The sequence below is a fragment of the Lontra canadensis genome, unplaced genomic scaffold, assembly GCF_010015895.1.
Source record: "Lontra canadensis isolate GAN:19392208 unplaced genomic scaffold, GSC_riverotter_1.0 scaffold154, whole genome shotgun sequence".
In the NCBI taxonomy this organism is placed as follows: Eukaryota; Metazoa; Chordata; class Mammalia; order Carnivora; family Mustelidae; genus Lontra; species Lontra canadensis.
The window spans coordinates 2148075-2161208 of record NW_022631148.1 but is presented as its reverse complement, the minus strand read 5'-3'; the positions used below and the strand labels follow the sequence as shown (position 1 = coordinate 2161208).

At 36.9% G+C, this 13134-nt stretch overlaps 1 pseudogene; it reads right to left on the bottom strand.

Moving 5' to 3' along the window:
• Positions 1–8447: 8447 nt before the first annotated feature.
• Positions 8448–9387, bottom strand: LOC116859398 (annotated as a pseudogene).
• Positions 9388–13134: the final 3747 nt, after the last annotated feature.

The following is a 13134-nucleotide window of genomic DNA, read 5'->3' as shown; positions in this document are numbered from 1 at the left end:
ATGCACACATCATTGGCTTTACATTCACCTGTTTAGATAGTACATATAAAACCCAACAACTAAACAAGTAAATTCAAATCTCCAGAGCTATGTGTCCTGACAATCTGCTTTATTCAAGAACTCTAATCCTCACAGGACATTGAACTTTGACCATGAACTAGACAATAGGTAAATCTAAATAGGATATTTTTATAATGATAAATGATCCCCCTCTGGATTTGTCTTCCCAGTCCTATATGTCAAAATAGACATACTTTGAACAAATACTATTCATGTGCTTCTGTACAGATTATCTTCTTTTCTCATTCCCTTTAATAGACAAATTTATTTTAGGAACTGGTGGAAATCTCTCAAAGTTACATCTTCTAACTCAGAACTTCCTCATGGCATTTTTCACCTCCAAATTTCTGAATGCAGGTTTAACTTTAACAAGGGAATCACCATGCTATACAACACAGTCACAGCTTGATCAGTGGAGAAGGTGGCGAATGGGTGCAAATACATAAATATGCAGGACACAATACTAAGACCACAATAGTGACAAGAGAGACACAGGTAGGCATGGATTTGTGTCTCCCCTCCAAGCCACAGGTCCTCAGTGAGCATATGATGACCAACTAGGAGACCACCAAGAGGAAGATTTTTACAGGCAGATGAACCCACTTTTGACAGCAATAGATACCACAGGTATGAGTGCCCCTGCAGATGAGTTTCAGCCAAAGGTTTACATCATACACAAATGGTCTATGACAATGGAACCACACACAGGCAGCCACACTGTGAAGAGGACCTAAATGGTTGCAAGGACAAAACCTCTAGCACATGCCAACTGAAAGTGGAAGCCATATCCCTGTCACTTGTAATGATTTCATAGTACAGAGCTTTACAGATGGCTACACAGATGGTCAGCAAAATCATAAGTCACACACTTCCTGAAAGAGATGGTTTTTCTTACAGCAAAGTGCCCAGTAGCATTTCGTGGTGGGTGGGGTGGGGGCAGCATCATGGACGAATAACAGCAGATATATAGAAGGGATGAGTCACACAGGCAGAAAATGGAAGGAGTGCCCAAGGTCATGAAAGATGTCCTGTTGAATGAAAACACCTTTCATGGATATGAGTTCTTAGTAGGCAAAAGGTGTAAGCTCTTCCTAAATTAATCTTCCTAAATTGAATCTACTTAAAAATAGTAATTGGTTTTTCTTTTAACAACTAAACCATGATAAACTTATTGAACTTCATTGTAAGCTTATTTTAAATGTTAAATTTATTTATCTTATTTAAATGTAAACTAACTGTTTCATTTTACACTTGATTTGGAAATGTAAATATGCAAGACCATGCATAATTCTGAAAAAGGAGAGTAATGGGAAACTATTAGTCTTGTCACATATCAAAATGTGTTATATATCAAAGCAATTACATTATATATCAATTGGAACATGAATAAAGAGACCAGTGAAACAGAATTGAGTCCTGAATCAGATCCAAATATATATGGGTAGTTAAAATATAATAGGATTTTAAGTTAATGGTACAAAGAAAATTACACAACTATTAAAAAAAAACTAAATTTTAGAATAGCAATTAAAATTCTATCCCTCTTTAGCTCCTATATCAAATAAAATGCTTATGAAGCAAAAGTTTTAATGTATGATATACAACCTGAAAAATGTTTTATTTTTTAAAGAGTTTATTTATTTACTTAACAGAGAAAGAGACAGAGAGAGAGGGAACACAGCAGGGGGAGTGGGAGCGGAAGAAGCAGGCTCCCCACTGGGCAAGGAGCCCCATGCAGGGCTCAGTCCCAGGACCCTGGAGATCATGACCTGAGCCAAAGGCAGATGATTAATGACTGAGCCAGCCAGATGGCTCAACCTCAAAAATGTGTGTGTGTGTGTGTGTGTGTGTGTGTGTGTTTTAAGATTTTATTTATTTGACAGAGAGAGAGTTCACAAGTAGGCAGAGAGGCAGACAGAGAGAGAGGAAGGGAAGCAGGCTCCTTGCTGAGCAGAGAGCCCAATACAGGCTCTATCCCAGGACCCTGGGATCATGACCTGAGCCAAAGACAGAAGCTTTAACCCACTGAGCCACCCAGGTGCCCCTCAAAAATGATTTTTAAATTAAGTACTAAAATACAGTTGAAGAATATTTTGGTATAAATGAAAAACCCTTAAAAGAAAAAAAAAAGTTAAATGAATGAGAAATATTTTTCTATGCCAAAAGCATTCTACATACTATACAAAAATTAAAAACATACCACTAGCCAGAAAAGAACAATGACTGAATGAAAAATATAGAAGTATTAATAGATGATTCATATAAAAAGAAATAAAAATCATAGATAAGCTCAATAATATGAAAAAGATTATAATTTAATCATTGTCTTAAGCTATATTTATCAGGTAGGGTTGTTAAGAATGTGGAACAAATACTCTGACAGACTTCAAGAAGCAGTTTAGCTACTACTGCAATCCAAGGATGACAGTTTGACAGTAACTATGAATACTGACATTTAACTATCTGACCATTGTTTCAAATACATATATCAACAATTTCACTCCTAGGAACTCATACTTGCACATGTTCACAAACATATAATTACTGCAAAATTTTTTTGTGGAAAAGGTTAGTAATAACATGAACAGAAATGAATATACTTAATTTAGTAAATGTTTATAAGTGAGTAATATGGAGTAGAAAAAAAAAACTAAGAGATCTGTATGGACTGGTATCGAACATCTTCAAAATGCTGCAAAAGATTTCACTTATATGTGAAATTTTTAAAAACAAGCAAACAGAAACCAGAAATGGACTCATACATACAGAGAACAAATTGGTGGTTGCTAGAGTGGAGGTGGATGGAGAGTTAAGCAAAATAGGTGAAGGGAATGAAAGACTCACAGTTTCAATGACAAAATAATATGTCACAAGAATGAAAAGGACAGGGACACCTGGGTGGCTCAGTCAGTTAAGCATCTGCCCTCAGTTCAGGTCATTATCCCAGGTTACTGGGATCAAGCCCTGCATTGGGCTCCCTCCTCAGCAGGAAGCCTGGTTCCCCCTGCCTCTGCCCCTTCCCCCTGCTTGCTCTCTTTCTCTCTCTCTCTCTCAAATAAATAAGTAAATAGGGGAGACAAACCATGAGAGACTGTGGACTCTGAGAAACAAACTGAGGGTATTGGAGAGGAAGGGGGGGAGGAATGCATGAGCCTGGTGGTGGGTATTATGGAGGGCACATATTACATGGAGCACTTGGTGTGGTGCATAAACAATGAATTTAGGAACACTGAAAAAATTAAATTTAATTTAATATTTTAAAAAGGAATGAAACAGTCAAAAGCAATGTAACAACATTGTAGGGTAACACATAAGAACTGGATTTATTTATATCACATTGGATAAAAAAGCAAGACCCATATGTTGTCTGCAAGAGACTCATTTTAGACCTATCACAATGAGCATCTCTTATTGTACGTGATTGTTGACTCCCTATGTTGTATACCTGAAACTATTCTAATGCTGTATAACAATCATACTTCAATTAAAAAATTAAAAATAAATAAAACTATCTTAACTTAAAAGTTTATTGTTAAAAAAGAAGCAGTATAATAAAGGCAAACATTTATATACCTAGAGAAAAATTCACATACATATATTTAAATCCAAGTGCATTTATAAAGTTGTTACTTTAGGAGTCTTAAACAGATTAAGTGGCTAATTCAGGAAAGGGACTAGAGACCATGTTGAGAGAGAAGTATGCAATTTATGGCAAAGGAATAAGAGACCTTAGTTTCATCTGGTCCCAGGAATTCAACTAGATAGCTATGAAATCATCCTGAAAACCTGTGAACTCAACCAGAGATCTAAGAAAAGAATGGCTCCAACTCTACAAATAGAAGAGTGACACCTTTCTGGAAGGTTTAGGAGATGCAGAGAAATGACCCCAAGTTGATGTATGGGGAGATAGGCCAAAAGGGGAGGGACCCTCTGTCAGCCAGCTATCAGCAGGTGATATAGCAGCTGAACTATAGAAATCAGAACTTCTAGAAGTCTGCTCCAATGAGGGATGTTGCTCAGGTGGCTAACCTGGGGTGGAACCTTAGCTGGGACAACGTGGTCTCAAGACCCTCAGGGTCACAGGAAGACCAGGTGTGCCTGAGTATGGCAGAGTTCCAAGGACTAGGAGTGGGCTCTCAGCTCAGAGTTGCTATAAACCATGAACCATGGCACAGTTGGGCAACTTCTCTCCAAACAGGGGCCCAACAAAGAGCAGAACCGGCAAGACTCCCCTTCCTCCCACCCCAGGAGGAGTGGTGCAGAAGACACTGCAGGAGTCTGCAGAGTTTGACACTCAAAACAGGGCCATGTCCCTGTGATAAAACCCTGGTCAGGCTGGGGGAGTTCAGAGGGTGCCCAGAGACCAGAAAGACAGGAGTGATTAGCTGTTTTTCTCTGAGGGTGCACTGAGGAATGGGATCCCAAGCTCTCAGTTCCAGGGCTACACATAGGGAGACCCATTATCATGCTCATCTTCTAAAGCAGCATGGAAAGGTTTCAAGGAACAAAAGCCACATACAGCAAACTGGAAAAGGTTACTTAGCCTGGCACCCTGACAAGGGTGGTGCAATTCCTTCAGGGGCAAATACACTTGACAATCAAAGCAACAGACCCCTCCCACATAAGATCCTCAAGAACATCCAGCCAAGACCAAGTTTACTGATCAATGAGAACTGCAAAACTCCAGGCCAGGGGCAAAACAGCACGTAGAATTCAGGGCTTTTTCACACTAATTCTTCACCCTTTCAACTTTATTTTTTTTTTTTATTGTATTATCTTTCCTTTTTCAACCACTTTCTTATCAATTCATTTATCTTTTTTAATTTTCATTTTTACACATATAGTCTATCCCTTCATTATATTTAATTTTATTTTTGTATATATGTTCTTCTTTCTTTACATTTTTGATATGTACTTTCTTCTAACAAATTAACTGAAATGCACTCAGGATATAGTGTATTGCTCTGTTGTATTTACCTGTCTGTTTATATCCTTTCCTTTTCTCCTTTTTTTTTTCTTGTCTTTTAATTTTCTTTTCTACAGTTATATTCTAGTCTTTTGTTATATTTAATCTTATTTTTGTACATATATATATACATTTTTCCTTCTTTACAATATTGCGAGTTTTCTAACAGACCAAAGTACAGACAGGATTCAGTGTATAGTTCTATTCTGTTCATCTGCCTGATTATATTCTCTTTTTTCTTTCTTTCTTTTTTTTTTCATTTTTTTTTTTTAGTTTGATTTTGGGTCTCTTCAGATTTGTTTAATGCATATTTCTCTGGGGTGGTTGTTTCCATTTTAATACTTTGTTTTCTCATTTATCTATTCTTCTCTGGAAAGAATGACAAGATAGAAAATCTCACCTCAAAAAAGAACAAGAGGAAGAACTGACTGCCAGGGTCCATATCAGTATGTACCTAAGTAAGATATCAGAACTAGAATTCAAAATAACAATTATAAAAATACTACCTAGGATTGGGAGAAAAAAAAAATAGAAGACACTAGAGCATCCCCTTCTGGAGAAATTAAAGAACTAAAACCTAACCAAGTTGAAATCAAAAAGGCTATTAATGAGATGTAATAAAAAAATGGAGGCTCTAATTGCTAGGGTGAATGAGGCAGAAGAAAGAATTAGTGATACAGAAGACAAAATGATGGAGAATAAAAAAGTTCAGAAAAAAGAGAGATATATAAGTACTAGTTCATGAAGGGAGAATTCTAGGGAAAAGGGACACCACAAAAGAAACAATATTAGAATAATTGGGATCTGAGAAAAAGAGATAAGAGAGAGGGGGGCAGAAGGTACATTGCAGCAAATTATAATGGAGAACTGCCCTAATCTGGGGACAGAAACAGGCATCCAAGTCCAGGAGGCATAGAGGAACCCGTTTAAAATCTATAAAAACAGGTCAACACCCTGATATATAATAGTGAAACTTGCAAATCTCAGAGACAAGGAGAAAATTCTGCAAGTAGCTCAGGACAAGAGGTCTGTAACATACAAGAGTAGAAATATTAGATTGGCAGCATAACTCTCCAGAATCCTCGCAGGCCACAAAGGATGGGCATGATATATCCAGGGTGCTAAACAAGAAAAATATGCAACCAAGAATACTTTATCCAGCTAGGATGTCATTCAAAAGAGGAGTGATAAAAAGCTTCCAGGACAAACAAAAACTGAAAGAATTTGTGATTACCAAACCAGCCCTACAGGAAATATTAAAAGGGACTTTCTGAGCAAAGGGAGAGCCCAATAGTAACCATAAAGGCAGAGACAATATACAGAAATGGTCATGTTACAGGTAATACAATGGCATTAAATTCATATCATTCAACAGTTACTCTGAATGTAAATGGGCTAAATGCCACAGTCAAAGGACATAGGGCATGATATCAGTTGGATAAAAAAGCAAGACCCACAGATATGTTGTCTGCAAGAGTCTCATTTTTGGCCCAAAGATACCTTTGGATTTAAGGTGAGGGGGTGGAAAACCATTTACCATGCTAATGGACATCAAAAGAAAGCTGAGGTGACAATCCTAACATCAGAAAAATTACATTTAAAACCAAAGAATGTAATAAGAGATGAGGAAGAACATTCTCATAATTATAGGGTCTATCCAACAAGATGGTCTAACATCTGTAAATATTTATGTCCCTAACAGAGGAGCAGCCGATTATATAAATCAGGTAATAACAAAAGTAAAGAAACACATTGATACTAATACAATAATAGTGGGGAATTTTACCATTCCCCTCATTGAAATGGACAGATCATCTAAACAGAAGTTCTACAAGGAAACAAGGTTTTGAATGACACACTGGACCAGAGGGACTTCACAGCTATATTCAGAACATTCCATCATAAACAACAAAATCCACATACTCCTCAAGTGCACATGGAACATTATCCAGAATACAGCACATCCTGGGTCACAAATCAGGTCTTAACCAGTACCACAAGATCGTGAACATTCCCTGCATATTTTCAGACCACAGTGCTTTGAAACTAGAACTCAATCACAAGAGGAAATGTAGAAAGAACTCAAATACAAGAAAGGTAAAGAGCATCCTACTAAAAAATGATTTGGTTAACCAGGTAATTAAATAAACATTAAAAGAAAAGTCATGGAAACAAATGAAAATGAAAACACAACTGTTCAAAACCTTGGGATGCAGCAGAGACAGTCCTAAGAGTGAAGTATGTAAGAATACATACCTTTCTCAAGAAACAAGAACAGTCTCAAATACACAACCTAACCTTACACCTAAGGAGCTAGAGAAAGAACAGAAAAGAAAGCCTAAACCCAGCAGGGAAAGAGAAATAAGAAAGATTAGAGCAGGAATCAATGAAATAGAAACCAAAAGAACAGTAGAACAGATCAACAAAACTAGGAGACGGTTCTCTGAAAGAATTGATAAGATTGATAAATCCTAGGCCAGATTTATCAAAAAGAAAAGAGAAAGGACTCAAATAAATAAAATCATGAATGAAAGAGGAGAGATTACACAACACCAAAGAAATCCAAACAATTATAAGATCATATTATGAGCAATTATATGCAAAAAACCTAGGTAATCTGGAAGAAATGGATGCATTTCTAGAGACATATAAACTACCAAAACTTTTTAAAGCATTTTATCCCATTGTGTAAGGTTTGCTTTTTTATTAATTTTTATCTATTACACATCAATCTTCCTTATAAAAACAGAAGTGTTACACTTTTTATTTTATATCTAAGGCAAGAGAAATTTAATGAGCAAAACATTTCATGCATCATTAAATATCACAAATAATATAATAAAAAGAATTACTTTATTATTTTAAGATTTTTTAAAATTCTTTATTTGAGAACATCAGAGAGAAAGCAGGGTAAGGAGCAGAGGGAGAGAGACAAGCAGACTCCACACTGAGCAGGGAGCCTGACCCAGATATCATGACCCTGAGATCATAACCCAAATCCAAACCAAGAGGCAGATGATTTAACCAACTGAGCCACCTTGGTGCCCCAAAAAGAATTACCTTAAATGACAAGAATATAATGAAAATAATGCTAGCTATCAGAAAAAAAAAAAAACTTGAAAATACAGACTTATTAAAGCTTAGTAAATCCATATAAAAATTTCCTCACTAATTTTTATCTATTGTTGAATCCCTGCTATAAAGGCATCAAACCTTAAATGAAGTCTTACAGGTATTATGAACCTTACATTCTAGCAGGAAGGGAAACTGTTATTATAACATAATCATCTAGTTCATCTTTAATTATAATTAACTTAATTTCTTTGGAAAAAATGGAACTCAGAATCATTTTAAGAATACTTCTGCACTCTCAGAAAATGGGTCCAATGTAAACGAATTCTCCTTGTGGTAGATAATATACTTATAAACTAAAAGATATAACATTTCTACTCCAGAGCTTCTTCATAGCATTTGTCATCTCAGAATTTCTCTGAGTGTAGATCACTCGGTTCAGCATGGGGGTTATGACTGTAAAAAACACACCCAGTGACTTGTCAATGGGGAAGGTTTTAACAAGTCTTACATACATGAAAATACATGGAACAAAGAATAAGACCACCACAAGGATGTGGGAACCACAGGTCTAGAGGATTTTCCGTCTCCCTTCTGAACTAAAGTTCTTTAGAGAGTACAAGATGACACCATAAGAAATGAGCAAGAACACAAACACAATAGCGTACATCATCCCTCCATTGGCCAACACTAAAAGGCCAATGACATATGTGTAAGTACAAACCAATTTCATTAAGGGGTACATTTCACAGAAAAAGTGGTCAATGATATTGGGACCACAGAATGGGAGCCCATAAATAGTACTAACTTGAATAACTGAATGCAGAAAACCTCCCACCCAGGACACTACCAGCAGCACAACACACACCCACTGCCTCATGATAATAATGATAATGATAATAATGCAAGGGCTTACAGATGGCCACATAACGGTCATAGGCCATCACTAGCAGAAGAAAGACCTCTGAGACACCAAAAAAGTGCTCTGTAAATAGCTGAGTCATACAAGATTGGAAGGATATGGTATTTTCTGCAAACAACAAATCTGAAATCAATCTGGGGCAAATGCAAGAGGAATAAGTGACATCCATAAAAGACAAGTTAGCAAGAAACAAGTACATAGGTGAGCCCAGGGTCTTACTGACTGCTATAGTCACCACAATGAGCACATTGCCCACCACAGTCAAAATATAGAAGAGCAAGAACATAACAAGAAGGACCTTCTGTTCCTTTGGATCTCGGGTGAGGCCAAAGAGGACAAAGTAAGTTACATTGTTTCTTGGGTCCATCTAGTCTGGATGGCAGTGACCTCTATTAGAACCAGGTGATCTACAAAAAAGGAGAGAAAGACTTTAAATGCATTATAAGGTAAATCTTTTTTTTCTTTTTTTATTTATTTATTTTCAGCATAACAGTATTCATTGTTTTTGCACCACACCCAATGCTCCATGCAATCTGTGCCCTCTCAAATACCCACAACCTCTTTCCCCCAACCTGCCACCCCCCACCGCTTCAAACCCCTCAGATTGTTTTTCAGAGTCCATAGTCTCTCATGGTTCACCTCCCATTCCATTTCCCCCAACTCCCTTCTCCTAACTCCCCTTGTCCTCCATGCTATTTGTTATGCTCCACAAATAAGTGAAACCATATGATAATTGACTCTCTCTGCTTGACTTATTTCACTCAGCATAATCTCTTCCAGTCCCGTCCATGTTGCTACAAAAGTTGGGCATTCATCCTTTCTGATGGAGGCATCATACTCCATAGTGTATATGGACCACATCTTCCTTATCCATTCATCCGTTGAAGGGCATCTTGGTTCTTTCCACAGTTTGGCGACCATGGCCATTGCTGCTATAAACATTGGGGGTACAGATGGCCCTTCTTTTCACTACATCTGTATCTTTGGGGTAAATACCCAGTAGTGCAATTGCAGGGTCATAGGGAAGCTCTATTTTTAATTTCTTAAGGAATCTCCACACTGTTCTCCAAAGTGGCTGCACCAACTTGCATTCCCACCAACAGCGTAAGAGGGTTCCCCTTTCTCCACATCCCCTCCAACACACGTTGTTTCCTGTCTTGCTAATTTTGGCCATTCTAACTGGTGTAAGGTCATATCTCAATGTGGTTTTAATTTGAATCTCCCTGATGGCTAGTGATGATGAACATTTTTTAAATCTTTTATTGATTCATTCAATTAAAAGACTGTGTAAAAGATTATGGCAGGAGTACCTATTTGTGTCACAGACATTGTGATTTCCAAGTTGAACAAGTCACAGTTTTCTACACTCAGTGATAACATACATAATAATATTCAATGAAATAAGTGCCGATATAAAGGTAATCACACAATGCAAAGGTTAGTGGTAGGAAAATATTAACCAAACAGCAAACAAAGAAGGCTTCCCAGAGGAAGCATCCTTCCTGAGATTTAAAGGAGAAGTGGAAGGACAAGAGGGCAAGGGTTTCCATGCAAGGGTGAACAGTTTATAAAGTCACAAAAGTGAAATACTCAAGATCTCTTTAAAGTAACTGATACACTTCAATGGAGTGGAGCAAATTAGGAATGGAAAGTCACTGCCCTGGATTGTCTCTTCCCTCACTGAGACTTCTTTCTTAGGGACTTTGGTTGGATATGCTCTCTTTCCTTGACCAATAACTGTGGAACCTTTCCAATGTTGGGTCTCTCCTTCAATTTTTAAATTTCATATATGTAGCATCTCCAACTCCGAAAATCTCCAATTGGATAATAATTCAGAAATTATAAAACTAAATTTTTAATTTTCAGCCACAAATGTAGGTGTTTGCCATCTCAATAAATGGTGCCACCTTCCAAATCACTTCCCAGACAAGAAATATCACTGTGCCTTTTTTGCCTTTCTTGCTCTCATATCCCAAATTGATACCTTTAACAAATATTACTAGCTGCATTTGAAATAGATCACAAATTTGGTAATTTCCCTTCCCTCCCCACTTCTGGCCAACCCCAGTAGACATCTGCATTGTCTCTTGCTTTTCATTCTGGCCTCCACCATTTTTTTTCCTAACACAGCCCAAGTGACCCTTTTTAAATCTGATACTGATCTGATCAATCTGCTGCTCACAACATTTACAGTGGATTCTACTCACTCACTCACAATTTAATGAGTCACATTTCATATTTACAATAATAGAAACTATAATTCCCATTCCACATTTGAACAAACTGAGACTCTGAACATCTATTTTTCCCAAGTTCACCCATTTTGAAGTGACAAAACTATAATTGGAACCCAATTTTGCTTTATCTAAAAGTGGTCTAACTTTTACATAATAAAGATACTCACACAATTGCAAAGCCTGGTTTCCACTATTTATTGTTAATCTTACCTTAGGAAGACAAGTCCACATTCACGGAACACTTTTTACTCATTCATAGGAACCTAGAATTCTTCTGTCATCCATTTTGACAAGAGTGGACAGAAAGCTGAATTGTTATTTGAGGACATATTTTATTTCATTCAATTCTCTGTCTATTCTCTCCGTGGAGTCCTCTGGTTATTCAGAAGGTTGTTTTTATTTATATTGTAGGTTACTTCCTAAGAATTCCAGGTTCCACAGAGAAAAACAAAAATTTAGCACATTAGGATAATTTATCTAAAAGAAAAGAAAATCCTATCCTTACATAAAATGAGAGCAACCAGACATTTCTGAGGGAGATTTTTCTCAAGTAATCTCTTTCCTGCTAATTTCTGAATAGGAAAATATCATTTCCCTCTTTATTCATCTTCATTCTGTCTTTTGCTTAGCTCAGATTAGCTGACCTGGAATTTTTAAGAAACATTCTTGTGTTTTTCATTAGATAATGCTTTAAACCTAACAGAAACCTCCTCAAAAATGTGTACCAGTTTTTAGGAGCATAGCATATTCTTCCCAATATGAGCAAGGAACACTGGACATATTATCCTTTCTAGCCACCTTCCTCATTAAGTCCTAGAATTGGAAAGTGTCCAAGACTGATCCTTCCTTAATTAAATTCACTGGGAATTTCCACACACACACACACACACAAAAAAAAAAAAAAAAAGCAACTTTAAAAAATATCTCTATAAAGATACTAGGAGGCCAAATCACATAATTAGGGTCAGAAAGATGTAACATAAAAAAATAGCTTTAGAACCATTGTAAGACTATTGCCAGTCAAGAATAAAATTTTAGCCGAGTCATGCTCCATTAGGGAAAAAAATGTAAATGTATTCCTCCACTTGTCAGAGCAAGCTTTTCTTTCCTTCATTTAATAGTAAATTTATCCTGCCTTAAAGTGTGGTTAGATGTTCTAGATATATGTTTATATATAAAATAACTATTAAACTATTACTTTCTTTAATTCGGAGCTCCGATCTACTGCTAGAAACCATGCTATGAATGGGGACACAGTTAACTACACAATTAACTACACAATTAACTACAAAAGTACAGTAATCAAAACACTACTTCACACCCAACAGGAGAGCTATGACCACAAAATGTAAAAATTGTATCACGTATAAGACAGCAGAGAGATCAAAACAACTTTCCATTGTTTCTGGGAATGCACAATGATGTAGCTGCTATGAGAATTTCTATGATACTTCCTAAAAATGTTAGCAAAAAAATATTATATGAGCCACAATTCCACTTTGGGGTATATACACAAAATAGTGGATATCACAGTCTCAAATAGGTATTTCTATACCCATTTTCATGCAGTGATGCAGAGGAGAGGGATTGCTGATTGCAGAGCATGGTGAGAGAGAGTGGAGCACACAGGAATACACACAAGAAGTACACTTCCTCAAAGCCATTTGGAACAGAAAATTAGAGTGGCTGATTTTGGTAAGTTTTTGCAACCAATGGGCTGCAAACACTGGAGTTTCAGAAGTCCCTGGGCTTGGCTAGGACAGAGATCTGAAGATGTTGCCCTACTCCTGTAGAAGAGGCAGGCAGGTAACCCAGCCAGAGAGCACACTCTGAGGATCATCTAGAGGGCATGGGGAGAGATTATTTTTACCTTTTAG